Genomic DNA, 20,127 nt, shown 5'->3' with positions numbered 1-20,127 from the left:
TGAATGATATTCGTGTGTGTGTGTGTGTGTGTGTGTGTGTGTATGACATCTTTGTCCATTCATCTGTCAATGGGTGCTTGGGTTGCTTTCACACCTTGGCTTTTGTATATAATGCTGCAATAAACATAGGGGTGCATACTTCTCCTTGAATTAGTGTTTTCATTTTCTTTGTGTAAATACTCAGTAGGAACACAGATCATTTGAAATGATCCACTCAGAGAAAAGCAAAGGGGAAAAAAAATGAAGGGGAATGAAGAAATCCTATGGGATTGATGGGACACCATTAAGAGAAACAACCTATGTATTATGAGAATCTAAGGATAGAGAGAAAGGGGCAGAAAGCTTATTTTAAAAAAATATGCCTGAGAACTTCCCAAATCTGGGGGCATATTTGCACATTCAAGTTCATGAAGTTGCAAACAAATTCAACCCAAAGAGATCTTCCCCAGGACACATTATAATAAAACTTTCAAAAATCAAAGACAAAGATAAATCTTGAAAGCAGCAATAAAAAGAAGTGTGCTACTTATAAAGGAACTCCATAAGACTATCAGTGGATTTCTTAGCAGAAGCCTTAAAGGCCAGGAGAGAGTAGGGTGATATACTTTAAGTAACCAAGAATACTCTATCTGGTAAAGTTTTCAGAAATGAAGGAGAGACAAAGTCTTTCCCAGTCAAACAAAAGCTGAGGTTAGTTCACCACCACTAGAACTGCCTTATAAGAAATGATGAAAGGAGTTCTTCAAGCAGGCATGAAGAGACACTAATTAATAACATGGAAACATGAAAATATAAAACATATTGATAAATTTAATTATATAGTCAAATTCAGAATATTCCAATACTGTAATCTGGTAGTGTGTTAATCAGTTAATTCTAGTATAAAGGTTAAAGGACACAAGTATTATAAATAACTATGGCTACAATATTTGATAATGGATATATAATATAAAAAGATGTAAATTGTGGCCTCAAAAACAAAATGGGAGGGGTGCCTGGGTGGCTCAGTCAGTTAAATGTCAGACTCTTGATTTTGGCTCAGGTCATGATCTCATGGTTCATGAAATCAAGCCCCACATCGGGCTCTGTGCTGACAGTGTGAAGCCTGCTTGGGATTCTCTCTCTCTGTCTTTCTCTGCCCCCCTGCCCAAATAAATAAATTTTTTTTAAATGGGAGGGTAAAAGGGTAGAATCTTTGTCTGTAACTGAAATTAAATCGTTATCTGCTTAAAATACACTGTTGTATCTATAAGATGTTTTGTGTAAGCCCCATGGTAACCACAAAGCAAAAATCCACAGTAGATGCACAAAAGATAAAAAGAACGCAATCAAAGCATACCACTATGGAAAATCATCAGCTCACAAAGGAAGGTGGTAAGAGAGGAAGAAGGCAACAAAGAACTATGAAACAGCCAGAAAACAATTAACAAGATGACACGATTAAGTTCTTCCCAATCGATAATTACTCTAAATTCACATGGATTAAATTTTCCATCAAAATGCAGAGTGGCTGGATGGATAAAAAAACAAGACCCAACTATGTGCTGCCTAAACAAGAGACTCACATCAGCTTTAAGGACACACATAGGCTCAAAGTGAAGGGATAGAAAAAGCTATCACATGCAAGTGAAACCAAAATAGAGGAGAGGTAGCTATATTTACATCAGACAAAATAGACTTTAAGCCAGAAGCTGCAACAAGAAACAAAGAAAGTCATTATAGAATGATAAAGGGGTCAATTCATCAAGAATTATGGGTTTCAGTGTTAACTGAATTCACATCCCAGCCAAGTTACTCATGTGAAAATTGGGGCACTGATTGGGAAGAAGGACCTCATTCCAAATTTCCAAGATTTAGTGGAACTAGGAGACTAATAATCTCAAACCCCTGAGTCACTCTAGCCTCTCTTGCAAATGGAGGCAGTTTGTCCTCCTGTATTTGTGGAGACTAGCCTTCACTAAATTGAAAACCTTGTAAAAAATCTCATCTGAGGCAACTGCCTTGGTAGGGACTCCCATTTTCCTGAAGATTCACCACAACCACCTCTTACTTCTAGTAGACTCATAACTACAGTCAGATGTTCAAATGCCCCAGCAGGGCAAATACAAAGTCTGACCAGGAGGAAATAGCTTTTACAGCAAAAGACTCTCAGGATTTGCATATATAGTGACAAAAATCCAAGGAATATGTGAGAGTATACTATAAGGGAGTTAAAACAAGGAGCACAGAATATAATGTTGAGTTGGTTAGAATTTATTAATATGGGTACACTTATCAGACATTAAGGATTTAATGTTCTAGCATCTACAGCTGTAAGTGATGCTAACCATTTATTTGGTAAACTCACTGAAACTTGGACTTCACAGTGGCCTGTGTTTTAAGTTGAGATACTGGAACATCCCTGGCATCGTGTAGGAAGAAATCCAAAGACTCAGGAAGACAGGAATGTTGGAGTATATTTATCACATATTGGCTTGCACATCCACTCCCTCCAAGCATATCCTCTGAGAGGATTCTGGGAACATCCCCTTACCAACGCACTGAAAATTATATTAGTGAGTGGGAGTATTTACATCCTTGAAAAGCTCTATAGTGGCTTTCTTCTGTAGGTTAGGCATGTGGGATGACCCATTTCCGAGTAGCAGAAGTTAAACATTAGTGTTTAATCACCAAAGACAAAGCAGGCACATTTACTATAAAGAGAAGTAGAAATATAGGGGCACCTGTGTGGCTCAGTCAGTTGGGCATCCGATTTCAGCTCAGGTCATGATCTGACAGTACATGAGTTCGAGTTCCGCATCGGGCTCTGTGTTAACAGCTCAGAGATTCTGTGTCTCCCTCTCCCTGCTCCTCCCCTGCTCATGTTGTCTCTCTCTCTCTCTCTCTCTCTCTCTCAAAACTAAGTAAACATTTTTTAAAAGAGAGAAGTAGAAATACAGTGGTAATCAGATGCTTTTTTGACCCTCACCGATCTTTGTGGCTAAATGATTATAATGGTTGTAGGAATAAAATAGATGACCAGCCTACTGAAATGTTGGTCACCAACATTTAGTATAAAAAATCCATAGGGGCGCCTGGGTGGCGCAGTCGGTTAAGCGTCCGACTTCAGCCAGGTCACGATCTCGCGGTCCGTGAGTTCGAGCCCCGCGTCAGGCTCTGGGCTGATGGCTCGGAGCCTGGAGCCTGTTTCCGATTCTGTGTCTCCCTCTCTCTCTGCCCCTCCCCCGTTCATGCTCTGTCTCTCTCTGTCCCAAAAATAAATAAAAAATGTTGAAAAAAATTAAAAAAAAAAATCCATATATGGTGGCCAAAAATATGACTTTAGTCACCACAGTAGAGAGTTCTGACCTCTTACCAGTTACCAGGCCTAAGCCCCATAACTGAAGGCAAGGTTGCATCCCCTTAAAGGAGGCTACTGTAGCACTGCCATTAGTATATACTGAAAATCTTCCTCCAAGTCTTCTTTACAAGGAGCTGTGGCCATCTCCTAAAATGACTGTGTGCCAGGGAAAAAGAAATATTCAGGTTTTTCAGGGATTTCTAAACATTGGCACTAAATTGATGTTAATTCCTGGGGACTCTAAATGCCACTGCAGCCCACCAGTTTAAGTGTGGGCTTTGTGGTGCACAGGTGAGAAACTGAGTCTCTCTCTCTCTTTATGGAACAGCTTAGGATCATTTAATTACAGTTCTCAGAACCCTTGTTTAGGGGCTTATGAGTATAGAGGTTGCTGCTAGTTCCTGGTTGCTAGAAATCTCCAGTCCTCTACAGTTAAGGGGACTTGTCCAAGTGGAGGTTAGTGCCTCATACTCCACAGCCAATGTTGTAGCTGACTCTGGGCTGGTGGGGGTTGTAGAGTCATGAAAGAGTGGGGAGGAATATGTGGGGGTCTAAGAACATGGCTGTGGTATTCCTAGAGTTGCTACATAAACAACTGTAATTGCCTGTATCTTGTTTAAGAAGGCATTGTATGCTAAAAGACAAAAAAAAATGTTACGATAGCACCACAAAGAGGGTAAAGAGGATGGTCTGGTGAGAACCCAGAAACTTCTGGAGGACACCTGAATCTTCACACTGATCTTTCTCCATTCTGACATCTGCATGGACATGGAAGACTTTGCTTGCTGGGATGTCTAGCAAAGTAATACTGAACTGCACATGGCCCAACATGAGGGTCTCAGGAAGAAATATTGCTGCAATGCCCATGGCCTGACTTGGGGTCCTTTAAGATTAGCACCATTTCTCCCAGTGGTGATGAAGAGTTTGAACACAGTTGAATTGGGGTCAATTGGTGAGTTAGGTCTTGAGGTCGTAGCTGAGTATTAATCTTGATGATGCATTGACCACCACCTGGTTTCCCTAAGGGAAAGAAATCCAAAGGGATTTTTGCCTTTACAAAAAAAGGCAGAAAGTAAAAATAGCATTCAGCATTTGTTTTGAGGCAAGTCATTATAGAGGCAGCATGCATCCTAAGCTCCTTCCCAGGAGCCACACTCAGCTCAGCATTCAGCAACCGTAGCTTTGAACTGTGTCTGAAGCATCTGTGCTTTATCTCGACATATATTGCGCATCCATTAACAAGATGTGTCCTGAGGAAACAGAAAAGCCTAAAAGAGTTGATTTTTTGGGGTCTAGGAATGTTCAAAATTTTTTGCCATATAAATAAATGGTAATTGCTTCTTTGTTTTATGTCATTCTGGCTTGCAGAAGGTTTCACAGAAACGTCATACTTTCAGACAGTGGGGAAAACCTGTACTTTCTTCACTTGGCTTCCAAGATAACAATACTTGAGTTTTCCTTTCACTTCCCTAGTCGTTTTTTATGTCTCTCCTGTTGGTTACTCTTCTTTTCTTAGAGTTCTAACATTGGAGTGCTCCCAGAGCTTAGTCCTTGCACCTTCCTTTTATTTTTTAAAAGTTTTTAATTCCAGTTAGTTCACAGTGTGATTTTAGTTTCAGGTGTACAATAAAATGAATCAACAATTCCATACATCACCCAGTACTCATCACAAGTGCATTCCTTAATCCCTATCACCTATTTAACCCACTCCCCACCCCACAATCCCCCCGAGAAATTAAGTCTTAACTCAAGTTTGAATCAGTGGATTAAGTAAATCCACAGAACCACTCTATAGTGATTTCATAAGTTCCTGTGTGTATAATTAGAATAGATACATGGTAACTGGCAGAATTTTCAGTTTAGAATTCCAGATCAGAATTTCTGATCATGAAATAAGGAGGCTTATAGTATGAAGGGTCAAGTTGTAGCCCTTGGAAATTCCCCTCCCCCACATATACATATACCAGGAGAGTAAACAAAAAATATTGTTTCCCTGGGATGACAGAATGGGGATTTACAGAGATTAGTAACACCAATAAAGATTTGAAAGCAGCAGGGAGTGATGAAACCTATCTCATGCCAACTTAACTTACCCATTTGGTCTGTGAAGAAGGTGGATGGATTTTGGAGAATGTAGATTATTATAAATTTAATCAGGTGATGTCTGCCTGCAATTGCAGCTGCTTTCTGCATGTAGTATCTTTACTGGAGCAAATCAACGTACCCCCTGCTACCTGGTATGCAGCTACTGACCTAGCAAATGCTTATTTCTCCATACAAATTGGTAGAGAACACCAGAAGCTATTGGCTTTTACTAGGCAAAGCCAACAATGTAACTTCACTGTCTTGCCCCAGGGCTATGACAGTTCTCCTGCTCTCTACCATGATGTAGTCCACAGAGATTTTGAGCATCTTGACCTTCTAATCAGCATTGACTTGGTCCACTACATTGATGACATTATACTCATTGGATATGAGGCGCAGAAAGAAGCAAGGTCTTTAACTATCTTTATGAGATATATGCAAACCAGAGGATGAAAGATAAACCCCATTTCTGGTACCAGTTTTCACATCACTCAAATGCCAGTTACTACATCATTATCTCAGCTCTCAACTCACCCTTTTGTATTATTCTTTGATGCTGGAGCTGGGACTCTGAAAACCACATTTCTTTGCCTTGCCAGGTGGTCCTGTTAAGCTCTGTTAACTGGTGGCACCAGAGGGAGAACCCGAGACTGTGGGAGGGCAAGAGAATTGTTCCTTCCTGTCTACCTCAAGACTGCCTCCTATAGCCTTTTGGTTTCTGTGTGCTTTATGCCAGCAATGGTTCTTCATCCTGGTAGCAGCAGGCCCTTTCTGCAGCAACAACTGAATCCAGTTTGTAGTTTTTCTACAGTTTTGTACATTTCATCGACTCAAAGACATCAACACCAGCCAGCCATTGTTCCTGCCTTAGAGGTCTGGGTCCCACAGAGTCCCTCCTCTAAGCTCAGGGACACTGACACCAACTGAACAGCATCTTCTCATACATCTGAGTTTCAACTGAGGGGTCACTCCTCTGTTTGTAAGTTTCTTCCTTTGCTTCATTTTTTTTCCCCCAGCTCTAGATGTGGTAACATTTGCTCCCACTATAATACCTTGGATTTCTCTTTTTAGCTTTGTAGTCACTTCCTTCACTTTATATCTGGGTAACAATTCTTGTTAAATTATGTATTCATGGCACAAAAACAGACACTCAGATCAATGGAACAGAATAGAGAACACAGAAATGGACCCACAAACATATGGCCAACTAATCTCTGACAAAGTAGGAAAGAACATCCAATGGAATAAAGACAGTCTCTTCAGCAAGTGGTGTGGGGAAAACTGGACAGCATCATGCAGAAGAATGAACTCAGATCACTTTCTTACACCATACACAAAAATAAACTCAAAATGGATGAAAGACCTAAATGTAAGACAGGAAGCCATCAAAATCTTCAAGGAGAATGCAGGCAAAAACCTCTTTGATCTTGGCCGCAGCAGCTTCTTACTCAACACGCCTCCAGAGGCGAGGGAAACAAAAGCAAAAATGAACTACTGGGACCTCATCAAAACAAAAAGCTTCTGCACAGAGAAGAAACAATCAGCAGAACTAAAAGGCAACCAACAGAATGGGAGAAGATATTTGCAAATGACATATCAGATAAAGGGTTAGTATCCAGAATCTATAAAGAACTTATCAAACTCAACACCCAAAACACAAATAATCCAGTGAAGAAATGGGCAAAAGACATGAATAGACACTTCTCCAAAGAAGACATCCAGATGGCCAACCAACACATGAAAACATGCTCAACATCACTCTTCATCAGGGAAATCCAAATCAAAACCACAATGAGATACCCCCTTCAGAATGGCTAACATTAACAACTGTCAGAATGGCTAACATTAACAACTCAGGCAACAACAGATGTTGGCGAGGATGTGGAGAAAGAGGATCTCTTTTGCATTGTTGGTGGCAGTGCAAGCTGGTGCAGCCACTCTGGAAAACAGTATGGAGGTGCCTCAAAAAACTAAAAACAGAACTACCCTATGACCCAGCAATTGCACTACTAGGCATTTATCCAAGGGATACAGGTGTGCTGTTTCGAAGGGACACATGCACCCCCATGTTTATAGCAGCACAATAGCCAAAGTATGGAAAGAGCCAAAATGTCCATCAGTGGATGAATGGATAAAGAAGATGTGGTATATATATACAACAGAGTATTACTCAGCAATCAAAAAGAATGAAATCTTGCCATTTGCAACTATGTGGATGGAACTAGAGGGTATTATGCTAAGTGAAATTAGTCAGAGAAAGACAATCATACGACCTCACTCATATGAGGACTTTAAGACACAGAACAGATGAACATAAGGGAAGGGAAGCAAAAATAATATGAAAACAGGGAGGGGGAGGGGCGCCTGGGTGGCGCAGTCGGTTAAGCGTCCGACTTCAGCCAGGTCACGATCTCGCGGTCTGTGAGTTCGAGCCCCGCGTCAGGCTCTGGGCTGATGGCTCGGAGCCTGGAGCCTGTTTCCGATTCTGTGTCTCCCTCTCTCTCTGCCCCTCCCCCATTCATGCTCTGTCTCTCTCTGTCCCAAAAATAAATAAAAAACGTTGAAAAAAAAATTAAAAAAAAAAGAAAACAGGGAGGGGGACAAAACATAAGAGACTCTTAAATATGAGGAACAAACAGAGGGTTATTGGAGGGGTAGTAGGAGGGGGGATAGGTTAAATGGGTAAGAAGCATTAAGGAATCTACTCCTGAAATCATTGTTGCACTATATGCTAACTAATTTAGATGTAAATTAAAAAAATAAAATTAAAAAATTATCTATTCAAATAACTGGTATGATTTCCATTTCCTATATGGACACTATTGAAGTTAGTAACAAATTATTAAAGTTTAAGAAAAATTACAACCAGGTGAAGGCAATACATGACTCGTTCATACTCTAGCTATTATATATTCCACCTGTACTAATTAATTTATAGTCATGTTACTTTGTAATATAATCACTTCAAATGTAAGGAATTGAATTATTAAAAACAGAAAGTATGATTTCTTTTTCCCCGTTTTAACCAGCTTAGCTATATAAACCATAGTCTTTTAAGTGACACACTTCATTTAGTACATAATAAATGAGTTACAGGTGTACCGCAAGATAGTTACCTATCCAGCCCTATGAGGGCCTGAAAGGACTGGAGTCATTGGTGCCTCTACATAATTCACCCCTGGCCAAAAGCAATTTGTTCGAAGGATTCTCAGAGAGTAGCCCAAAATAATCAGAGACTGATGATCCACTCTAGTGTCCCCCATGGTCCCATAGGAGGCAAGCATAATTAAGAATTTGCTTTATTAAAGCAAGTATCCTTTAATAAAAGAGCAAAGCCAAGGAGTATTCTACTACCAGGGCATCACCTTCCAAAGCCAGTTGCAGTGAGTATTGCTGCTTGTCATAAACACTGAGCCTTAGAGCTGCTGGAAGAGTGCATGTTCCAGGTACCCAAGGGGCAGGACTCACAGCCTAAGGTGTGGCCAGGAAACACAGGGAGGCCTGCCAGATACTCCTTATGGACTCAACCCCCAATATCTCTCTTCCTATATATTGAATTCTTCCTTTTCTTCATGGCTGATATGCCCTTTTAGTTACATACAAATTAGCTGCAGGATTTTCATTTTAATAACATAGTCATACTCTGCAAATTAGAGTTTGACCATTATTTTGTAATATATAATTGATATGAAAAAGTGGATTATGAAACCAGTCATGTTATCATAAGATATTGCCACCTTACATTTGCCAGTAGGAAAAAAGTAAGAGTGATTAGAGTCAAATATAATTTATACTTGTAACTTTTTAATTGTTGTGAAAATTATTTTAAATTTATCACTTAGTTGCATGAATTATATTCTCATCAATAATGACTACCAAGTGATCATTGTTGAATTGTCTTGTTCAGGAATTATGTGCAGTCATTTTAATCATAAGACTCTACATTTCTTGTGAGACTAGTTTAGTGGTGAGCAACTCCTTTAACTTTTATCTGGGAAAATCTTTATCTCTTCTTAAATTCTGAATGATGACCTGAAATGTTAAATGGAATTCCTCTTTCTATTTGTTTTTGGTTTTTGTTTACAGGGAATTTTTTAGTACTTCACTGTGGGTGCGATGGCCAAGGGGCTGTCTGGGGTCTACTTTTGGGAAGGTGCTGAGGTGGGACTGGCTGGGAAGATGCCAGTGATGGTTTTATGACAGAAAGTGCCTTAATTTCAGTAAGTTACTGGATCAGTGTGGGAACCAGGAACTCAAGGCTCCTGGAGGAACTGCTACACCCCCAGTGTATGGTCAGCTGTTAGGCTTTACAATGACATGAATAATGGAAGATACCTTTGGAAAAGGATACTATAGAATCTGTAAATTCTGAACTTGGGGGAATTTGGTCAGTAGGACAAAGAATCTGGAGAGAGATTTTCCTGGAATCTACATGACCTTCAACGCACACCAGTGGTCTGAGATGGTCTGGCCAATCATAGAAGCACTTAGAGATGCCACAAAGAGAAGAGCCTTCACCCTAGTCTCTCAAGCCTACACCTCCATAAAGAGCCAATGACTTTGCAGCCGTTGTCAGGCTCCTGTGGAAGAGCCTGTGAAAGGTACAAGAACAAGGATGGCAAGCCCACTTCGCCACAAGAATGTTATGCCCAAAAAACCAGTTGCAGGGGCCCTGGATGTTTCCTTCAACTGGATCATTCCCTCATCAGAACCTGCCCCAATTCCACCAATCCCCAACAAGCAGCAGTTAGCCAGACTGACCAATTATGTGGCTTTCATCAAAAGCTGATATATCATTCTGAATTCAAGATCCACCTTCAGAATCCTATATACTGACAAATATAGAAATGTAAAATTTTTATTTTCAATTTATTGGATGGATTAGCACCCCAGCATTCCCTACTGAGTATGTGATAAAATACATATATAAAGTATATTATATGTATTTTGTCCTTAAACATTATGCTGAATAGTTGTTGAAACAATTTTTGTTTTGTAATATTTGACAATTTGGATGGAGCCCGTCAGTATTATGCAGTTTATATTTCCTAGTGACTATAAAACACAGATTTCCTGCTTCATGTGGGACAGTGGTTGTCAATTGTTTGTTCCTGCCACAGCACAGCACACCCCCCAGTCTGCACCAATGGTTAAGAGTTACAGTGATTCATGTGGGATTTGAGAAAGACTGTCCCCAGAGGCAGTATTTGAGCTGCTGAGGATTCCTATCCACCCTCTTCAGAGAATGTGCTCTCCTTTCTCCTCACCTCCTGAATATCACACACAGAATGCTGAAATGTAGATGAGGAACAAAAGACCATTTCCTCAGTAAAGCAGTGTGTTAACTTCACATCTTTTCCTGATAGTGTTAGTACATCCAGTGTACTGGCAGTGGAGGGTTTGTCATGAAAATGTGACTATTTAAGACCCTCAGGAGACATATTAGATATAATATTCCTTGTAGGAGCAGGGAAATGTAGGGTGGAAAGCATTGTATTGGCAAAGTTATTAAGATAAGTGATACACTTTGCCCAACTGTCCTGCAGCCTACTGGTTGCTTATATTTATCCTTTGGTTCAAGTTCTGCCTTTTGGAAAAAGAGTGAACAAGTCTTTCAGTTTTTGTGTGATGCCCTCTGAATATTTGGAGATGTTCATTGTATCTTCAGGTTATCTCCCCACACCCCACTTAATTTATTCTGCATTTGTTCAATAAATATTTAATTGAAAAAATAAAATAAAGGGAATTATTTAAATGAAAAGAAAAGAACATAAATGGAAGAAAATTAAGAAAAAACTTCACTAGTAAAAGCAAACATATAATAAAGGTAACAGATTAATCACTTATAAAGTCAGTAAGGAGGCTAAAACACAAAAATAATAAAATCAATTATATCTACAAAAAAGTAGTCAAGGGATACACAAAATAAAGATGTAAGATATGATATCACATACATAAAACATGCAGGGGGAGTAAAAATTTAGTGCCTTTAGAATGTATTCTTCAGCATACATGTGAACTCAAGTGACCAACTTAATATAGACCGCTAATACACATGTTATATATGAACCCCATATGTAACCACAAATTAAAAACTTATTATACACAAAATAAAAAAATAAACCTGAGGGGCGCCTGGGTGGCGCAGTCGGTTAAGCGTCCGACTTCAGCCAGGTCACGATCTCGCGGTCCGTGAGTTCGAGCCCCGCGTCAGGCTCTGGGCTGATGGCTCGGAGCCTGGAGCCTGTTTCCGATTCTGTCTCCCTCTCTCTCTGCCCCTACCCCATTCATGCTCTGTCTCTCTCTGTCCCAAAAATAAATAAAAAACGTTGAAAAAAAAATTAAAAAAAAAAAAATAAACCTGAGCATAACACGAAAGTAAGTCATGAAACCAGAAGGAAAAGTAAGGAGGACAAGAGGATAAGAAAGGAACAAAGAATTAAAAAACAATCAGAAAACAAGAAATGGCAATAAGTACATACCTATCAATAATCACTTTAAATGTAAATGCTCCAATCAAAAGACATCAGGTCAACTTAATGGATAAAAAACCAAAATGCACCTATACATTGTCTATGATACTTCAGACCAAAAGACACATACAAATTGAAAGTGAAGGGATAAAATAATGATATTCCATGCAATGAAGGTGGAAAAAAGGTAGCAATATTTACATCAGACAAAACAGACTTAAAAACAAAGACTGTAACGAGAGAAAAAGAAGGCATTACATAATGATAAAAAGGAATCAATGTAAAAACAGGATTGACACTGTAAATATCTATGCACCCAACATGGAAGCACCTAAATACAAGCAAATATTAATAGATATAAAGGGAGAAATTGACAGTAACACAATAATAGTAGGGGACTTAAATACCCCACTTACACCAATGAATATATCATCTAGACAGAAAATCAATAAGGAAGGAGTGGCTTTGAATAACCCATTAGATCAGATGGATTAACAGATATGTACAGAGCATCTCATCCCCAAACAGTAAAACAGACATTCTTCTCATATGCACACGGAACAGTCTCCAGCATCACATATTAGTCCACAAAACAAGTCTCAATAAAAAGATTGAAATCCTATCAAGTATCTTTTCTGACCACAACAATATGAAACTAGAAACAAGGAAAGAAAACTGGAAAAAACACAAACACATTGAAGCTAAACTACATGCTACTAAACAACCAATGGTTAACAAAGAAATCAAAGAGGAAATCAAAAAATACATGGAGACAGACTTGCAGGTGCCACCATCCCAGAGTTGCCCATGCCACCCAGTCATGGTCAACCCCACTGTGTCCTTTGACATTGCTGTGGGTGATGAGCCCTTGGGCCGTGTTTCCTTTGAGTTGTTTGCAGACAAATTCCAAAAACAGCAGAAAACTTTCATGCTCTGAGCACTGGGGACAGAGGATTTGGTTATAAAGTTTCCTGCTTTGACAGGATTATTCCAAGATTTATGTGCCAGGGTGGTGACTTTACATGCCATAATGGCACTGGATCCAAGTCCATCTATGGGGAGAAATTTGATGAGAATTTCATTCTGACACACATAGGTCCTGGCATCTTATCCATGGCAAATGCTGGATGCAACACAAATGGTTCCCAGTTTTTCATCTCAGTGGTTCGATGGCAAGCATGTGGTCTTTGGCAAGGTGAAAGAGGGCATGAATACTGTGGAAGCCATGGAGCACCTTGGGTATAGGAATGGCAAGATCAGCAAAAAGATCACCAATGCTGACTGGACAAATCTAATAAATTTGACTTGTGTTTTATTTTAACTACCAAACCATTCCTTTTATAGCTCAAGAGTACATCCCTTCACCCCTATCTGCTTGAAATATCCTATAATCTGTGCTCTCACTGTAGTTCTATGGGTTCCATATTTTCCTTACTCCCCTCCAAGTCTAGCTGGATTGCAGAGTTAAGCTTATGATTATGAAATAAAAACTAAACAACAACAACAACAACTAAAGTACATGGAGGCAAATGAAAATGGAAACACAATGGTCCAAAATCTTTGGGACACAGCAAAAGCAGTTCTAAGAAGAAAGTTTATAGTTTACCTTGAGACACAAGAAAAAGCTCAAAACAATGATATAAACTTACAACTAAAGGAACTAGGAAAAGAACAAGCAAAGCCCGAAGCTAGTAGAAGAAAGAAAATTATAAAGACTAGAGTGAAAATAAATGAAAGAGAAACGAAAAAAATCAATAGAAAAGATCAGTGAAACCAATGGCTGGTTCTTTGAAGAGATAAATAGAATTGGATAAACTTATACAAATCCATTAAGAAAGAAAAAAAGAGAGGATTCAAATAAATAAGAGCAGAAATGAAAGAGGAGAAATAACAACCAACACTACAGAAATACAAAGGATTATAAAATAAAACTATGAAAAATAATATGCCAACAAATTGGACAACCTAGAGGAAATGGATAAATTCCTAGAAACATACAATCTTCCAAATGGAATCAGGAAGAAATAGAAAATTTGAACAGACCGATTTCTAGTAATGAAATTGAATAGGTCATCAAAAAACTCCCAACAAACACAAGTCCAGGACCTGATGGCTCCACAGCTGAATTCTACCAAACATTTAAAGAAGAGTTAATACTGGGGCCCTCAGGTGGCTCAGTTGGTTAAGCGTCAGACTCTTGATTTAGGCTCAGACCATGATCTCACAGTTCTGACAGCGCACAGCTGGCTTGGGATTCTCTCTCTCCCTCTCTCTCTCTGTCCCTCCCCTGCTCACTCTTTCTCTCAAAATAGATAGATAGATAGTAAATATATATATGTATATCTTATATAATATATAAAATATTTAATGTTGTTATATTATATATTAAATACATTATATTTTATATATTTATTATATAATATATTATAAATAATTTATAATTATTATACATAATATTAATATAATATTTAAAGAAGAGTTAATACCCATTCTACTAAAACTATTCCAAAAAATGAACAGGGAAGAAAACGTCCAAATACATTCTATGTGGACAGAAGTACCCTGATATCAAAACCACAAAAAGACACTGTGCCTGGGTGGCTCAGTTGGTTAAGTGTCTGACTTTTGCTCAGATCATGATCTCAGAGCTTGTGAGTTCAAGCCCCACATCAGGCTTTGTGCTGACACAACACAGCCTTCTTCAGATCCTCTGTCTCTGTCTCTCTCTGCCCCTACCCTGATCACACTTGCACGTTCTATCTCTCTCTCCCCAAAATAAATAAACATTGAAAAAAAATTTTTTTAAAGACACTGTAAAAAAAACTACAGGCAAATATCCCCAATGAACATAGATGCAAAAATCCTCAACAAAATACTAGCAAACCAAAACCAAATTCAACAATACATTGAAAGGATTATTCACCACAGTCAAGTTGGATTTATTCCAGGATGGTTCAATATTCACAAACCAATCAATGTGATATATCACATTAACAAGAGGAAGGATAAAAACCATGTGATCATTTCAATAGATGCAGAAAAGCGTTTGATAAAATACAATATCTGTTCATGATAAAAACTCTCAACAGAGTAGATTTAGAGAGAACACATCTCAACATAATAAAGGCCATAAATGAAAAACCCACAGCTGGCATTATATTTAATGATGAAACTGAAAGCTTTCCCTATAAGATCAGGAATAAGGATCTCCATTCTCACTACTTTTATTCAACATAATACTGGAAGTCCTAGCCACAACAATCAGACAAAAGAAATAAAACGCATCCAAATTGGTAAGGAAGTAAAACTATCCCTATTTTCAGATGACATGATACTTTATATAGAAAACCCTAAAGACTCCACCAAAAAACCATTAGAAGTAATAAATGAATTCAGTAAAGTTGCAGGGTACATAATTAATATACAGAAACCTGTTGCATTTCTATAAACTAATAAGAAAGTAGCAGAAAGACAAATAAAAAAAATACTCCCATTCATAATTGCAGCAAAAAGAATAAAATACCTAAGAATAAATTTAACCAAGAAGGTGAAAGACCTATACTCTGAAAATATAAGACACTGTTGAAATAAACTGAAGATAACACAAACAAATGGAAAGATATACCATATTCATGGGTTGGAAGAAGCAATCTACAAATTCAACATAATCCTTATCAAAATACCAATGGCATTTTTCACAGAATTTGAACAAATAATCCTAGAATTTGTATGGAACCACAAAAGACCCTGAAAAGCCAAAGCTATCCTGAGAAAGAAGAGCAAAGGCTGCAGGTATCACAATCCCAGATTACAGGATATATTACAAAACTATAATAATCAAAACAGTATAGTAAAACCACAAAAACATATATAGAGATCAACAGAACAAAATAGAGAACCCAGAAACAGACCCACACTTATATGGTCAATTAATTTTTGACAAAGGAGGCAAGAATATGCAATGAAGACAGTCTCTTCGATATATGGTGCTGGGGAAACTGGACAGCTACTTGCAAAAGAAAGAAACTGGATCACTTTCTTATCCCATTCACAAAAATAAACTCAAAATGGATTAAAGACCTAAATGTGAGACCTGACACCATAAATTCCTAAAAGAAAACATAAGTAATAGACTCTTAGACATTGACCTTAGCAACATATTTATGGATATGTCTCTTCAAACAAGGGAATCAAAAGCAAAAGTAAACTATCGGGTCTACAACAAAATAAAAACCTTTTGCACAGCAAAGGAAGGCATCAACAAACCAGAGAGGCAACCCACTGAATGGGAGAAGATATTTGCAAACAATATAACCAATAAAGAGTTAATATCTAAATTATACAAAGAACTTATATAAGCCAATGCTAACAAAATTATACTCTGATTAAAAAATAGGTAGGGGCACCTGGGTGACTCAGTCAGTTAAGTGTCCAACTTCAGCTCAGGTCATGATCTCATGGTTCTTGAGTTCAAGCCCCACATCAGGCTCTGTGCTGACAGCTCAGAGCCTGGAGCCTGCTTCAGATTCTGTGTCTCCCTCTCTCTCTGCCCCTCCCCCACTTGCACTCTCTCTCTCTCAAAATAAATAAACATTAAAAAATTTAAAAAAAAATAGGCAGAGGACCTGACTAGACATTTTTCCAAAGACATACAGATGACCAACAGACACATGAAAAGATGCTCATCATCACTAATCATCAGGTGAAGACAAATCAAAACTACAGTGAGATATTGTCTCATACCAGTCTTAATGGATAGTATCAAAAGACAAGAAATAACAAGTGTTGGTGAGGATGTGGAGAAAAGGGAACCCTTGTGCACTGTTGGTGGGAATGTAAATTGGTGCAACCACTATGGAAAATATTACAGAGATTCCTCAAAGAATTAAAAATAGAACTACCATATGATCCAGTAATTCTACTAGTGGGCATTTACCTAAAAAAAGTGAAGACACCAATTTGAAAAGATATAAGCACCCCTATGTTTATTGCAGTATTTACAATACCTAAGATATGGAAGCAATCCAAGTATCCATCTATAGATAGATGAATAAAAAAGATGTGATATATATATATACACATATACATATACATATTTATTATTCAGTCATAAAAAAAGAATGGAATCTTGCCACTTGCAACAACATGGATGGACCTGAAGAGTATTATGTTAAGTGAAATAAGTCAGACAGAGAAAGACAAACACCACATGATTTCACTTATATGTGGAATCCAAAAAACAGAACAAATAAACAAAAAGCAGAAATAGATTCATAAATATGGAAAACAAAGTGATGGTTGCCAAAAGGGAGGGAAATAGGGGTTCAAGTGAAATAGGTGAAAGGGATTAAGAAACTTCCAGTTACAAAATAAATAAGTCATGGAGATGAAAAGTATAGCATAGAGAGTATAATCAATCATATTGTAATAATGTTTTTAAAAACCCTATGTAAAAAACATTATGCTTATAGAAGCAATCTCAAGTTTTTCATTAAATTTTTGAGAAACTTTATTTGGAAGTTTATACAAATTCAATATTTAATATCCTGAATGTTTTCTTTTCCTCATTATATTATATAAATACAAGTATTTTCACCATGCCCCATTATAGTTGCCTCCAAATCTCCTTTAAATTTATCCCAGTGTGCTATACAACTATTATTTCTATGGATGTCATGATATGAAAAAAGGTTCAGAAGCACTGCTTTAGCTTTAGATAGGACTCTTTACCTGGGGCCTCTCAATGGATTTCAGTGGGTGTGTGAAATGCGCACATATATCTTTCTTGAGAGATAGTTAATACTTTTCATAAATTCTCAAAGCTTAAGAACCAAGTGACTCAAGAATTTCAAAAGTTCCCCTATAATTTCATCCCCAAAGAAGTGATGTTACAAGTTAAGGGTTAAAGGAATTCCAATAGCACAACTAGGCCTCCATTATCACAGGTGGGAAGAATAAAGGTGCTATAAATAGAACTAGAAGGACTTCTGTCTCTGGCTCCCTCTTTTGGGACTCCTGCTCTTGGCCTCTCTCTTCTTAAATTCAACTAACATATTAAGAAGATTCTAGGGTCTTTTCTCTGTTAGAAGTAAATACTTCCTGAGGAGTTCTGGAAGATGGCGGCGTAGGAGGACGCTGGGCTCACCGCGCGTCCTGCTGATCACTTAGATTCAACCTACACCTGCCTAAAGAACCCAGAAAACCGCCAGAGGATTAGCAGAACGGAGTCTCCGGAGCCAAGCGCAGACGAGAGGCCCACGGAAGAGGGTAGGAAGGGCGGCGAGGCGGTGCGCGCTCCACGGACTGGCGGGAGGGAGCCGGGGCGGAGGGGGGGCTCGCCGGCCAAGCAGAGCCCCCGAGTCGGGCTGGCAAAAGCGGAGGGGCCGGACGGACTGTGTTCCGACAGCAAGCGCGACTTAGCGTCTGGGAGGTCAGAAGTTAACAGCTCTGCTCAGAAAGCGGGAAGGCTGGAGGTCAAAGGGAGGGAGAGCTGCTGAGCCCCCGGACGGCAGAGCTCAGCTTGGCGGGGAACAAAGGCGCTCGCCAGCGCCATCTCCCCCGCCCATCCCCCAGCCAAAATCCCAAAGAGAACCAGTTCCTGCCAGGGAACTTGCTCGCTCCGCGCAAACACCCAACTCTGTGCTTCTGCGGAGCCAAACCTCCGGCAGCGGATCTGACTCCCTCCCGCTGCCACAGGGCCCCTCCTGAAGTGGATCACCTAAGGAGAAGCGAGCTAAGCCTGCCCCTCCCGCCCCCGTGCACCTTGCCTACCCACCCCAGCTAATACGCCAGCTCCCCAGCACCACAAGCCTGGCAGTGTGCAAGTAGACCAGACGGGCCACACCACCCCACAGTGAATCCCGCCCCTAGGAGAGGGGAAGAGAAGGCACACACCAGTCTGACTGTGGCCCCAGCGGTGGGCTGGGGGCAGACATCAGGTCGGACTGCGGCCCCGCCCACCAACTCCAGTTATACACCACAGCACGGGGGAAGTGCCCTGCGGGTCCTCACCGCTCCAGGGACTGTCCAAAATGACCAAACGGAAGAATTCCCCTCAGAAGAATCTCCAGGAAATAACAACAGCTAATGAACTGATCAAAAAGGATTTAAATAATATAACAGAAAGTGAATTTAGAATAATAGTCATAAAATTAATCGCTGGGCTTGAAAACAGTATACAGGACAGCAGAGAATCTCTTGCCACAGAGATCAAGGGACTAAGGAACAGTCACGAGGAGCTGAAAAACGCTTTAAATGAAATGCAAAACAAAATGGAAACCACGACGGCTCGGATTGAAGAGGCAGAGGAGAGAATAGGTGAACTAGAAGATAAAGTTATGGAGAAAGAGGAAGCTGAAAGAAAGAGAGATAAAAAAATCCAGGAGTATGAGGGGAAAATTAGAGAACTAAGTGATACACTAAAAAGAAATAATATACGCATAATTGGTATCCCAGAGGAGGAAGAGAGAGGGAAAGGTGCTGAAGGGGTACTTGAAGAAATTATAGCTGAGAACTTCCCTGAACTGGGGAAGGAAAAAGGCATTGAAATCCAAGAGGCACAGAGAACTCCCTTCAGACGTAACTTGAATCGATCTTCTGCACGACATATCATAGTGAAACTGGCAAAATACAAGGATAAAGAGAAAATTCTGAAAGCAGCAAGGGATAAACATGCCCTCACATATAAAGGGAGACCTATAAGACTCGTGACTGATCTCTCCTTTGAAACTTGGCAGGCCAGAAAGGCTTGGCACGATATCTTCAGTGTGCTAAACAGAAAAAATATGCAGCCGAGAATCCTTTATCCAGCAAGTCTGTCATTTAGAATAGAAGGAGAGATAAAGGTCTTCCCAAACAAACAAAAACTGAAGGAATTTGTCACCACGAAACCAGCCCTACAAGAGATCCTAAGGGGGATCCTGTGAGACAAAGTACCAGAGACATCACTACAAGCATAAAACATACAGACATCACAATGACTCTAAACCCGTATCTTTCTATAATAACACTGAATGTAAATGGATTAAATGCGCCAACCAAAAGACATAGGGTATCAGAATGGATAAAAAAACAAGACCCATCTATTTGCTGTCTACAAGAGACTCATTTTAGGTCTGAGGACACCTTTAGATTGAGAGTGAGGGGATGGAGAACTATTTATCATGCTACTGGAAGCCAAAAGAAAGCTGGAGTAGCCATACTTATATCAGACAAACTAGACTTTAAATT

General features: G+C 39.3%; 1 protein-coding gene and 2 pseudogenes across 23 annotated transcripts in view; 2 read left to right on the top strand and 1 right to left on the bottom strand.

The window, feature by feature from the left end:
• EFCAB5 (EF-hand calcium binding domain 5) overlaps window positions 1-20,127 on the bottom strand; it is a 193,714-nt gene that overhangs the window by 166,386 nt on the left and 7,201 nt on the right. The window lies entirely within an intron of this gene.
• On the top strand, window positions 9,728-10,242 carry LOC131497630 (COP9 signalosome complex subunit 8-like; annotated as a pseudogene).
• LOC131497628 (peptidyl-prolyl cis-trans isomerase A-like) lies at window positions 12,719-13,248 on the top strand (annotated as a pseudogene).

The sequence above is a fragment of the Neofelis nebulosa genome, chromosome 16, assembly GCF_028018385.1.
Source record: "Neofelis nebulosa isolate mNeoNeb1 chromosome 16, mNeoNeb1.pri, whole genome shotgun sequence".
Lineage (NCBI taxonomy): Eukaryota > Metazoa > Chordata > Mammalia > Carnivora > Felidae > Neofelis > Neofelis nebulosa.
This window is presented reverse-complemented; position numbering and strand designations above follow the sequence as displayed.